General features: G+C 38.8%; 1 protein-coding gene across 1 annotated transcript in view; it reads right to left on the bottom strand.

Annotated features, from left to right (window-relative positions):
* Positions 1-11,313, bottom strand: part of ANKFN1 (ankyrin repeat and fibronectin type III domain containing 1) — a 451,946-nt gene extending 440,633 nt beyond the window's left edge. Inside the window, exon 1 of the mRNA XM_035301147.3 lies at positions 11,040-11,313. The gene's annotated coding sequence lies outside the window, so the exon portion shown is untranslated. The remainder of the gene's footprint in view (positions 1-11,039) is intronic.
* Between the last annotated feature and the right edge of the window lie 1,851 nt (positions 11,314-13,164).

The following is a 13,164-nucleotide window of genomic DNA, read 5'->3' on the forward strand; positions in this document are numbered from 1 at the left end:
TAATGTAGATGACAGGAAGATGAATCTAGCAAACCACCATGGCATGCATATACCTATAGAACAATCCTGCATGTTCTGCACATATACCCCAGAACTTAAAGTATAATCAAAAAACAAAACAAAACAAAAAATGTTAAGGGCAGCCAGAGAGAAAGGCCAGGTCATCTATAAAGGGAGCCCATCAGACTAACAGTGGACCTCTCAGCAGAAACTCTACAAGCTAGGAGAGCTTGGGGACCAATATTCAATATTCTTAAAAAAAAGAATTTTCAAAGGAGAATTTCATACCCAGCCAAGCTAACCTTTGTAAGTGAAGGAGAAATAAAATTCTTTCTAGACAAGCAAATGCTGAGGGGTTTCATAACCACTAGGCCTGTCTTGCAAGGGCTCCTGAAAGAAGCACAAATCATAAATATAGAAAGGAAAAACTAGTACCAGCCACTGCAAAAACACACCAAAATATAAAGACCAATGACACTATGAAGAAACTACATCAACTAATGTTGAAAATAACCAGATAGCATCATGATGACAGGACCATATTCACACATAACAATACTAACCTTAAATGCCCCAATTAAAAGACACAGACTGGCAAATTAGATAGTCTAGACTCATTGGTGTGCTATATCCAAGAGACTCATCTCATGTGCAAAGACACACATGGGCTCAAAATAAAAGGATGGAGAAAAGTTTATCAAGAAAATAAAAAGCAGGGATTACAATCCTAGTTTCTGACAAAACAGACTTCTTAAAACCAACAAAGATCAGAAAAGACAAGGGCATTATATAATGGTAAAGGAAAACAATTCAACAAGAAAACTAACTATTCTAAATATATTGTATTGAATACAGAAGCACACATATTCATAAAACAAGTTTTTAGAGACATACAAAGAGACTTAGACTCCCCCAGAATAATAGTGAGAGACTTTAACACTCAACTGCCAATATTAGTCAGATCAATGAGACAGAAAATTAACAAGGATATTTAGGACTTGAACTCAGCTTTGGATCAAGTGGACATAATAGACATTTACAGAACTCTCCACCACAAATCAACAGAATATACATTCTTCTCAGCACCACATGGCACTTATTCTAAAATCAACCACATAACTGGAAGTAAAACACTCCTCAGCAAATGTAAAAGAACCAAAATCATAACAAATAGTCTCTCAGACCACAGTGCAATCAAATTAGAACTCAGGATTAAGAAACTCACTCAAAACTACACAAATACATGGAAATTAAAAAACGTGCCCCTAAATGACTCCTGGGTAAATAATGAAATTAAGGCAGAAATCAAGTAGCTCTTTGAAGCCAATAAGAACCAAAAAGCATTGTACCAGAACCTCTGGGACACAGCTCAAGCAGTGTTAAGAGGGAAATGTATTGCACTAAATGCTTACATCAGAAAGCTAAAAGATTTCAAATCAACATCCTAACATCTCCAAGAGCTAGAGAGGCAAGAGCAAACTAATCCAAAAGCTAGCAGAAGACAAGAAATAACTAAGATTAGAGCAGCACTGAAGGAGATAGATACATGAAAAAACCCGTCTATCATTAAAAAAAAATCATGAATCCAGGAGCTGCTTTTTGAAAAAATTAACAAAATAGATAGACTGCTAGTGAGACGAATAAAGAAGAAAAGAGAGGAGAATCAAATAGACACAATAAAAAATGATACAGGGGATATCACCACTCACCCCACAGAAATACCAACTACCATCTGAGAATACTATAAACACCTCTATACAAATAAACTAGAACATCTAGAAGATAGGCATAAATTTCTGGACACATACACCCTCCCAAGACTAAACCAGGAAGAAGCTGAATCCCTGAATAGAACAATAACATGTTCTAGAATTAAGGCAGCAATTAATAGCCTACCAACCAAAAAAATCCCAGGACCAGACAGAGTCACAACTGAATTCTTCTAGAGGTACAAAGAAGAGCTGGTACCATTCCTTCTGAAACTATTCCAAACAGTTGAAAAGGAGGGACTCCTCCCTAACTCATTTTATGAAGCCAGCATCATGCTAATACCAAAACCTGAAGTAGACACAAGAAAAAAAAGGAAACTTCAGGCCAATATTCCTGATGAACATCAATGAAAAAATCCTCAATAAAATACTGGCAAACTGAATCCAGCAGCACATGAAAGAACTTTCATGTCATGATCAAGTTGGCTTCAACCCTGGGATGCAAAGCTGGTTCAACATACACAAATCAATAAAAGTAATCCATCACATAAACAGAACCAAAGACCAAAACCACATGATTATCTCAATAGATGCAGAAAAGACCTTTTATAAAATTCAACATCCTTCATGTTAAAAACTCTCAATAAACTCGGTATTGATAGAAAATATCTCAAAATGATAAGAGCTATTTATGACAAACCCACAGCCACTATCATATTAAATGGGCAAAAGCTCAAAGCATTCCCTTTGGAAACTGTTACAAGACAATTTACCCTCTATTCAACATAGTGTTTGAAGTTCTAGCCAGGGCAATCAGGCAAGAGAAAGAAATAAAAGGTATTCGAATAGGAAGATAGCAAGTCAAGTTGTCTCTGTTTGCAGATGGAGTGATTTTATATTTAGAAAACCTTATAATCTCAGCTCTAAAACTCCTTAAACTATAAAGTAACTTCAGCAAAGTCATAGGATACAAAATCAATGTGCAAAAACACAAGAATACCTTTATAGCCATAGTAGACAAGCAGAGAACCAAATCACGAATGAAATCCCATTCACAATTGCTACAAAAAGAATAAAATACCTAGGAATACAGCTAACAAGGAATGTGAAGGAATTCTTCAAGGAGAACTACAAACTACTGCTCAAGGAAGTAAGAGAGGACACAAACAAATGGAAAAACAATTCATCCTCATGGATAGGACAAATCAATATCATGAAAATGGCCATACTGCCCAAAGTAATGTATAGATTTAATGCCATTCCCATCAAACTACCATTTACATTCTTCATAGAGCAGAAAAAGCAATTTAAATTTCATATGAAATTAAAGAAGAATCTGTATAGCCAAGACAATCCTAAGCAAAAAGAACAAAGCTGGAGGCATCATGCTACCTGACATCAAACTATACTATAAGCCTACAGTAATGAAAACAGCATGATACTGGTATCAGAACAGAAATATAGACCAATGGAACAGAAATAAACCTCAGAAAACCGTACATCTATAACCATCTGACCTTCAACAAATCTGACAAAAACAAGCAACAGGGAAAGGATCTCCTATTCAATAAATAGCACTGGGAAAACTGGCTAACCATATGCAGAAAACTGAAACTGGACACCTTCCTTACAACTTATAAAAAATTAACTCAAGATGGATTAAAGACTTAAATGTAAAACCAAAATCATAAAAACCCTAGAAGAAAATCCAGGCAATACCATCTACGACATAGGCATAGGCAAAGACTTCATGACAAAAATGCCAAAAGCAATTGCAACAAAAGCCAAAATTGACAAATGGGATCTAATTAAAGAGCTTCTGCACAGCAAAAGAAACTAGCATCACAGTGAACAGGCAACCTACAGAATGGGAGAAAATTTTTTCAATCTACCCATCTTACAAAGGCCTAATATCCAGAATTTACAAGGAACTTAAAGAAACTTACAATTTAAAAAAAAAAATCAAAAACTGGGCAAAGTGTATGAACAGACACTTCTCAAAAGAAGACATTTACATGGTCAACGAACACATGAAAAAAAAAAGCTCAGCATCACTGATTATTAAAGAAATGCAAATCAAAATCACAATGAGATACCATCTCATGCCAGTCGGAATGGTGATTATTAAAAAGTCAAGAAACAACAGACGCTGGTGAGACTGTGGAGAAATAGGAACTCTTACACTGTTGGTGGGAATTCAAATTAGTTCAACCATTTTGGAACACAGTATGGCTATTCTTCAAGGATCTAGAAATAGCATTTGGCCTAGCAATCCCATTACTGGGTATACACCCAAAGGATTATAAATCATTCTACTATAAAGACGCATGCACACATATGTTTATTTCAGCATTATTTACAATAACAAAGTCATGGAACCAACCTAAATGCCCATCAATGATAGGCTGGATAAAGAAAATGTGGTGCATATACACCAGGAAAAATACACAGCCATAAAAATGGAATGAAATCATGACCTTTGCAGGGACATGGATGAATCTGGAAGCCATCATCCTCAGCAAACTAAATTAGGAATTGAGAAGCAAACATCATAGATTCACTCATAAGTGGGAGCTGAACAATGAGAACACATGGACACAAGAAGCAGAACAACACACAGCAGGCCTGTTGAGGGGTGGGAGGCAAGAGGAGGGAACTTAGAGGATGGGTCAATAGGTACAGTGAACCACCCTGGCACATGTATATTTATGTAACAAATCTATGCATTCTGCATCTGTATCCCAGAACTTAAAGTAAAAAAGAAAAGCTGGAAGCTAGCAGAGGTTGGTTCAAGAGGTTTAAGGAAAGAAGCTGCCTTCATAACATAAAAGTGCAGGATGAAGCAGCAAGTGCCGACATAGAAGCTGTAGAAAGTTATCCAGAAGATCTAGCTAAGATTATTGGTGAAGGTGGCTACACTAAAAATGGATTTTCCATGCAGATGAAACAGCCTTCTATTGGAAGAAGGTATCATCTAGGACTTTCATAGACAGAGAGGAAACGTCAACGTCTGGCTTCAAAGGACAGACTGACTCTCTTGTTAGAGACCAATGCAGCTGGCAACTTTAAGTTGAACCCATTGCTCATTTACCATTCCAAAAAACCTAGGGCCTTTAAGAATTATGCTAAATACACTCTGTTTGTGCTATGTAAATGGAAAAAAAATGCCTGGATAGCAGACAGCACACCTATGTACAGAATGGCTTACTAAATATTTTAAATCCACTGTTGAAAACTACTGCTCAGAAAAGATTTATTTCAAAATATTACTGCTCATTGACAATGCATCTAGTTATTGAAGATCTCTTATGGAGATCTACAAGGGAATTAATGTCATTTTGATGCCTATTAACATAGCATCCATTCTGCAGCCCACAGACCATGGAGTTATTTTAACACTTTTTTTTTTTGAGATGGAGTCTGTCTCTGTTGCCCAGGCTGAGTGCAGTGGCACAATCTCGGCTCACAACAACCTCTGCCTCCTGGGTTCAAGTGATTCTCCTGCCTCAGCCTCCCAAGTAGCTGGGACTGCAGGTGTGTGGCACCAGGCCTGGCTATTTTTTGTATTTGTAGTGAAGATGGGGTTTCACCATGTTGGCCAGGCTGGTCTCGAACTTCTGACCTCAAGTGATCAGCCTCTCAAAGTTCTGGGATTACAGGCATGAGCCACCATGTCTGGCCTTCAAGTCTTATCATGTAAGAAATACACTTCTTAAGGCTATAGCTTCTGTAGGTAATAATTCCTCTGATGGAGCTTGACAAAGTATTTCAAAAGGCTTCTGGAAAGGAGTCCCTATTCTAGATGCCATTAGGAACATTTTTGATTCATGGGGGAAGGTAAAAGTATCATTAACAGGAGTTTTGAAGAAGCTGATTGGATCTCTCATAGATGACTTTGAGGGATTCAGGCCTTCAGTGGAGAAAGTAACTGCAGATGTGGAGGAAAGAACAAGAGAACTAGAATTAGACGTGGAACCTAAAGGTGTGACTGAATTGCTGCAAACTCATGGTAAAGCTTGAGTGGATGAGGAGTTGTTTCATATGGATGAGCAAAGAAAGTGGTTTCTTTAGATGGAATTTAATCCTAGAGATGATGCTGTGAACATTGTTGAAATGACAACAAAGGATTTTGAATATCCCATAAATTTGGTTGATAAGGCAGTGGTAGGATTTGAGAGAACTGATTCAAATTATGACCCAAGTCCTGCTGTGGGCAAAATGCCATTAAATAAAATATCATGCTACAGATAAATATTTTGTGAAAGAGTCAATCAATGCAGTAAACTTCATTGTTACCTTATTTTTAAAAATTGCCCAATTATCTATTTTTGTTTTTATTGCATTTGCTTTTGGAGTCTTCATCATAAATTCTTTGCCTAGGCAAATGTCCAGAAGAGTTTTTCCTAGGGTTTCTTCTAGGGTTTTTATAGTCTCAGGTCTTACATTTAAGTTTTAATTTAACTTGGGTTAATTTTTTATATATGGTGAGAGATAGGGGTCCAGTTTCATTCTTCTGCATATGTCTATCCAGTTTTCCCAGCACCATTTGAATGGATTGCCCCATCTCCATTGCTTATTTCTGTAAACTTTGTCAAATGTCAGTTGGTTGTAGGTACATGGCTTTATATTTGGGTTCTCCTGTTCCACTGATCTATGTTCCTATTTTTGTATCAGAACCATGCTGTTTTAGTTACTGCAGCCTTGTAATATAATTTGAAGTCAGGCAATGTGATCCCTTTGGCTTTTTTCTTTTTTCTTAGGACTGTTTTGGCTATTCAGGGTCTTTTTTGGTTCCATATGAACTTTAAAATTGTTTTTTCTTATTCTGTAAAAAATGACATTAGTGATTTAATAAGTATTGTGTTAATTTGTAGATCGCTTTTAGCAGTATGGGACTTAATTAAAATAAAAAGATTCTGCACAGCAAAAGAAAAAAATCAACAGAGTAAACAGACAACCAACAGAATGGAAGAAAATATTTTCAAATTATGCTTCTGACAAAGGACTAATATCCAGAATCTACAAGGAACTGAAACAACTCAACAAGTAAAAAGAAAAGCATTAATAACTGGGCAAAGAACATGAATGGGTGTTTCTCAAAAGAGGAAATATAAGCGGCCAAAAACCATTAACAAATGCTAAACATCAGTAATTGTCAGAGAAACACAAATTAAAGCCACAATGAGATATCATCTTATGCTAGTCAGAATGGCTATTATTAAAAAGTAAAACAACTACAGAGGTTGATATAGATATGGAGAAAAGGAATGCTTATACATTGTTGGTGGGAATGTAAATTATTTCAACCTCTATGAAAAACAGTATGGATATTTCTTATTTAACTAAAAAAAAACTACCATTTGACCCAGCAATCCCACTAGTGAGCAGCAACCCAAAAAGAAATCATTATATGAAAAGACACCTGTACTCATATGTTCAATGCAGCATTATTCACAACCTCAAAGTCATGAAACCAACCTAAGTAAGTGTCCATCAGTGACTGACTAGATAAAGAAAATGTGGCGTGTGTTTGTGTGTGTGTGTGTGTGAAACATATACGTGTATTTCATACATATTATACATGATTAAGTCTGATTAAGAATGCAGACTCTGGAGCTAGACTGCTTAGGGTCATATTGTGGTCCTACAACTTTCAAGTGGCATGAGACCCTTTTCTGCAATGCTTTCTTACCCACTGGCTGGCATACATGAGATCCCATGTACTCTCTGGCATAACTTCCTTGTTTCTCAAGTTTTAAACCTGTAAAAGGGATATCATAATAGTGCACACCACATAGGGTTGCTGTGAGGATGAAATGAAACAATGTAGATAGAACACTTAAAGCACAGCCAACACTCAACAAGCCCTAGGGAAGTGGAAGCTGTCATTATTATGAGAGGTGGGAATGCATGCAGTGAATAAAGCTGAAACCACATTTGCCCTCTTGGAGGATAATTGTGCAGAAAAGCTAGACCTTAAACCAATAATACAGTAAAGATTGAGAAGTGTTATCATTTAGAAAGTCCTCCTGATGTCTTGCTTAAATGCTACCCTTTAAAAGCCTCTTACCCTCTCCTTAGTGGACAAAAGCTTTATTCTTTTCCGCAGGCCACAGGCACACCATTTCTCATGGTCTGTCCATCCTACGCATCCTTTCCTTCCTGAACCACTGCCCCACCCCTTCCACTTGAAATCACACTCAGATCAGAGCCCAGCTTCCAGCAACTCCCCAGTTTTGTAAAGCAGTGCTTCTTCTAATAAGTCCTTGCAGACTGAAAAAGTCAGTAAAGCTTCTTAAATCACATTTATCAAACCCACTTCTATATGGTAGGAAAATCTTGCTCCCAAGACACTGTTATTTCCCACTTGTGGAGGTCAGGGTGGGCAAATGCATGCTGAGCTGCTGTGCAGTTGCCACTGGGCACTCTTGGCCTTTGGACAAATCATTATTGAATGAATAAAAGAGATTAGCACTGAAGCAATTTATAAGTGAGTTACCTAGGAGGTCAGGAAAGCACAGATTAATCTCCAAATGGATAAGATACAAAGGAGAAGAAAATAAAAGAAAACTTGAAAAAAGTGTCCCCACAGCAGGTAGAAATTGAAAAAGAGGTATTCTACAAATCTGATTTGATAGAGGTTGATATTTAGAAACTCTTATGCCCTGTCTAGCCTCTATCACTAAAGTGCATGCACTTAGGAGATCATTACAGGGCAGTGGAAACCAAAAAGCATGTTCCTTTTTATTTCCCTGATTACTTTTGCTAGTGTTCACCTTCCCCAAAACCCCAAACCCACTCTGCCAGACATCAGCTTCAAATCCTGCCCAAGAAGTGGGCTTAGCTCTCTGCTGGTCTTGTTAGGGAAGGGAAGGAAGACCGTGGGCCCAAGGCATCGGCCAGGATTGAGCTCTAGGGCTTGGAAATATTCTAGGCTGGCTTCCCCTCCCGCAAACCCTGGCTCACGATTTTCAGGTGCCCTGGTACAGAATAGAGGTTTTCTACCTTTCCTTTCTTTATCCTTTACAGGGATGGAAATGAGAGGCTGCTGAGCTTGATTTCCTCGTGCCTGTCATGGACACAGTGAAGGCACCTGGGAAGCTGCAGGCTTGTCCTGTGGAGCATAAGGCTGCTTCACTCACTAGGACTCAAAGCAAGCTTCAAAAAACAGGACCAGTATCATTTTACAGTTCCTAATTTAGGGAGAGAAAAAATAAAGAATCTAATGTGCATCAGGTTCTAGATAATTGGTACTTATCTGGACCATATTACTGATGATTTTGGAAAATAGAAATGTATGAAAAACCACAGAAATATTCATATTTTCTTATCTCAGAAATATCAATGTCGAGACTTCATCACTCCCAGGAAGGCGCTTTGGGCACAGAAATATTTATAAGTGGCATTACAATTATGAAACAAACTATAAGCAATTTAAATATATCCAACAAGTGCTAAACAGATTATAGCATGTTCATATCAGGGATTAATTCATTCAATACAACCAAAATTGATAACCTATATGAAAGTTCCCTGGAATAAGGGAACGTATTATGGACTAATACTGGGAAATAAAAATTATATCTGAACCATGGTTACAACTGTGTCAAAAATGTATATATATGGACAGAGATTGGGAGACAGCACAGGGAAAAATCAGAGGCACTCGGGGGTGAAATTAGGAGAAGATCTTCAAAAAACACTGTAATGCTTCTGCAATGCATTAATAGTAACAGAAAAAAAAATAAAGAGTAACAAATCACAGGCATTAGATTACTCATGTTGCCCCATTTTGTTGGCTTTTCTGGGTTGCTTAAATTAGGTCTTCTCAACCTGTCTGCCAAAACACACCACTGTGTCATGGAAGGGTCTAGATACCGTGTTGGCCCCAAGCACTGAGCCCTGTCCACTTCGACAGTCACTTGAGCCCTTTTGCTACTCATCACCTGCTTTGAACAGCTTTCTGTTTACCATCGTGTGCCATGGTAGAAGAAAGTGTGGAGAAAACTGTCTCAGTGAAAGGATTCCTTGCAGAAGACAGGTGGTTTCTTCCTTTCCCCAGTTCCCATCCCCTGGTTCATATTTCACTGTATGTCCCATAGAAACTTGGGAGCTGGAGCCCTGACCCTCCTGCATAACGACATTCAGTCGTGCATCCAAGCATCTGGCCAACCATGCCACTCCTGGCCAAGTCTCAGCACAGAGTGCCTCAGATTCTCCAATCCTCATTACGCACAGCTGCTCAAAGCCAGCTCTAAGGACAAGCAAAGTGCCCCTCCCATGCTCCCACCTTCTTTCCCCTTTCCCCTTCTCTTGGCGATGAACCAGTATGCATTTATTGCAGATTCCCAAATATCTAAACATTCAGCGTGACATGCTGAGAAACATCAAAGCCTCTGAAGAAAGAAACAAGGAGGGCAGGGAGGGGGTCCTGTGTCTTCAGATAACCAGGATACAGGCAACTTTATGACCAGATACACTTTTGCTCAGCACAAAATTTAGCATCGGTATCAACAATTGCCCAAAGGTATACAGCACTTTCTTATGCTAAGACAACTTGCTACTGGTCGCAAAAGTGCTTTACAGTAAAATCATTCTTCCCTGTCTCCTTTCAACTTCAATCCATACAATGTTCACAGATAGCAAATTTCAGGGCTTAATTTAAAAAAATGGAAACAAAAAAACTTTCCCACAGTTCAAAACAGGTGTCAATGCTGAAAGACCTCGTTATTTTCCCCAGCCTGAGAGGATGGGTAAAATGCAATCCATGCTTCTCCATGCCCAGTCTGCGTTCTTTGAACACATTTAACATTGACAATTGAGAGGTTAAATCATGTTGGATTTGGTGCTGTTTACTACAGGCAACTCTAGCTGAAAACCACAGATACAAAAGTCACCCTTATCTTTTTGCAGCTAGAGGGATGTAAATGCCCCTCCAGATTAAGGAGCTTGGTGGCAAAGAAATAGAGATCCACACAGCTGCAAAAGAAACTTAGAAAAGAAACCCTCTAGGGAGTTCTTTCGCCTGGGAAAGCTCTTTGGGCAGTGCTGTCTTTCTGCCATGCAGCCCACTTTAAAGACTGAAGAAGAAGAGGGGGAAAAAAAAGAGAAAGAAAATATTTCCCACCTGCTGATTATATTTTTTATGATCTGCAGAGAAAATGCAAGTGCGTGTGGGCACACTCCTGTGCCTCCTTTGGAAGAGGAGGACAGATTGTAAATACACTTGTTAATTGCTCCCAGCCCCACACACGTATGCCCACCTCACAGCTGAGCCCCCTCCTCAGCATTCCTTTCCCAGCTGCAAAGAAATCATAAAATGCTACTCACATGCGGCAGCCTCAGCCTCCCTTTACCTCTTCCCAGCCTGTGCACGGGCTCCAGTCGCTGCTGCTGCTGCTGCTGTGGCTGCTGCTTTTCCTTTTGCAAATGAAACAAACCTTCATCGACAGAGATGGTTTTCCTCTGGGCTGCTTTGTCTGAGATTCCCCAGATGAACACCGACTCGTTTATGTCATTATCCGGGTTTGATAGCTCCCCTAACACAGGCAGGGCTTTGGGGCTGTTAGCTTCCACCGGCTGGGCTTCTGGTGAGAGAAACAACAGACCTGAAACTGACAACTGATCGCATCAAAACACTCCAGGGGATGGCAACCCAAGACTATGAAGTAACACATTAGCTAACAATGATACCATACAAAGCCGTAGATCATCTGTCTACCATTGGCATTGTGAGCCTAACCAAGTTGAAGAGACATTATTTATGAACTTATAGCATCCAGAATGGCTCCAGGTAAAGCCATATAGACATAGTGTCATAGAAGGATTCTGCAACCTTCAGACACATTCAACATTGCGGAAATCAATAAGGAGGTAATATTTGGTTAAAGTTAAAGGTTTTCAAATAGACCAAGGCTTACAGAAATTTAAGTAGCCTTAGGTTTAAATGTGAATTCTATCACTTCTTAGCTGTGTGATTTGGGCAAAGTCCTTGTACTTTCTGAATCTCTTTCTTCATCTGCACATTAGCGATAATAATACTTACCCCATAGGAGGGTTGCAAGGAGTAAGTGAAATGGTATATATAATTGCATTCAATGCATATCACATAGTGAGCGCCCCATATGAAATATAAAGATCCACCACTCTGCAGCAGTTCACTTTGGGGACTCTTCATCTTTTAATAAAAGACCTTGTAGTTATATCATAAAATACCAGGATCATTCCAATGGTCCATTTGAACCTTAACTGCTTCCTCAGAGGAAACGGATGATGACAATTATACAAATTTGGGGCAGCCCTAAATTCCAGATCTCAAGCATGTAAGAATTCTGTGATGTCTAATGCTCAGTTATGGGACACATAACCACAGATTGTTCACGATTGTTTGGTGTGAAGAAGACACTGACTTCTGCTGCTTTCCCTTAGAAACAGACTTATGAATACAGAATAGCAATCTACTTTCATGGAAGCTCTTTGTTTAGAAAGGTTGGGGGTTTCTCATGACCGATTGGTTTTGATAAGGGGAACCTCAGTAGAGAAATCTGTATTCACTTTGAAACTTAAAAGAGAGTGTGTTCAAGTGATGGAAAAAAATCCAGAGTGTTAATGCTTGAGTAGATCTCTAGGGTATTCTCATTCTAACTTCTCTTTTCCCAATTGAGAACATTGATGTTCAGGGTCTGGTGTTTACTGGCTTCTCTCCTGCCTCCCACTATCCCAAAAGCAGCAGAAGACTGCTTGTCCTGTGGCCCAGCCCTTCGAAAAATGCCTATTGCCCTATTTCGAGGGCTTTCTACCAGTGGAGCCAACATAAAGTAGACCCAGTGTTGGCAAATAGCTTAGCCCAGTCTACCATGCCATATCTAATCCCACAAAGCACGTTAGATGGAAAGTATGCTTTTGTGTCCCAGACACTACTCTCTCAATGAATCAAGGTGAATGAACAAATGTTAGAAACCTCAGCCAGATAAGTTGCTGGATAAGTCTCCTCTCATGGGATGACATGAAGGGATATATCATCACTTATGGCTTTAAAAATGAATTTGTAAATGTATTTAAAATACAAAGGGAATACTGAAGAGGTAATCAGTCAACCAAATTACAAACTGGTTGTTTCTAAGAGCTTAGAGAGCCTTAATCAGAGCCCATAAACATGGAAATGCCATTTTGTGAGGAATGTATATCAAGTACTTGGACCAGTGTCTGCTACATTGTAAGTGCTCAATAAATGCTGGTAGTTAATAATAACCAATAAGGAAGATGAAAGAATTTTTATAATTTGAGCTCAAAAGTTGTACCAGGCATCACACCAGCATTTTGCATATGTTGTCTTATTCAATGCTCACAACCACCATGGGAGAGAGAGATTGTAATTCCCTTTTTATGGATGAGGAAATTGAGGCATAGGAACTGAAGCAATTAGAAGAGAAAGGTCACTAAGTTCCATAAGTAC

Source organism: Callithrix jacchus, chromosome 5 (genome assembly GCF_049354715.1).
Source record: "Callithrix jacchus isolate 240 chromosome 5, calJac240_pri, whole genome shotgun sequence".
Classification (NCBI taxonomy): domain Eukaryota; kingdom Metazoa; phylum Chordata; class Mammalia; order Primates; family Cebidae; genus Callithrix; species Callithrix jacchus.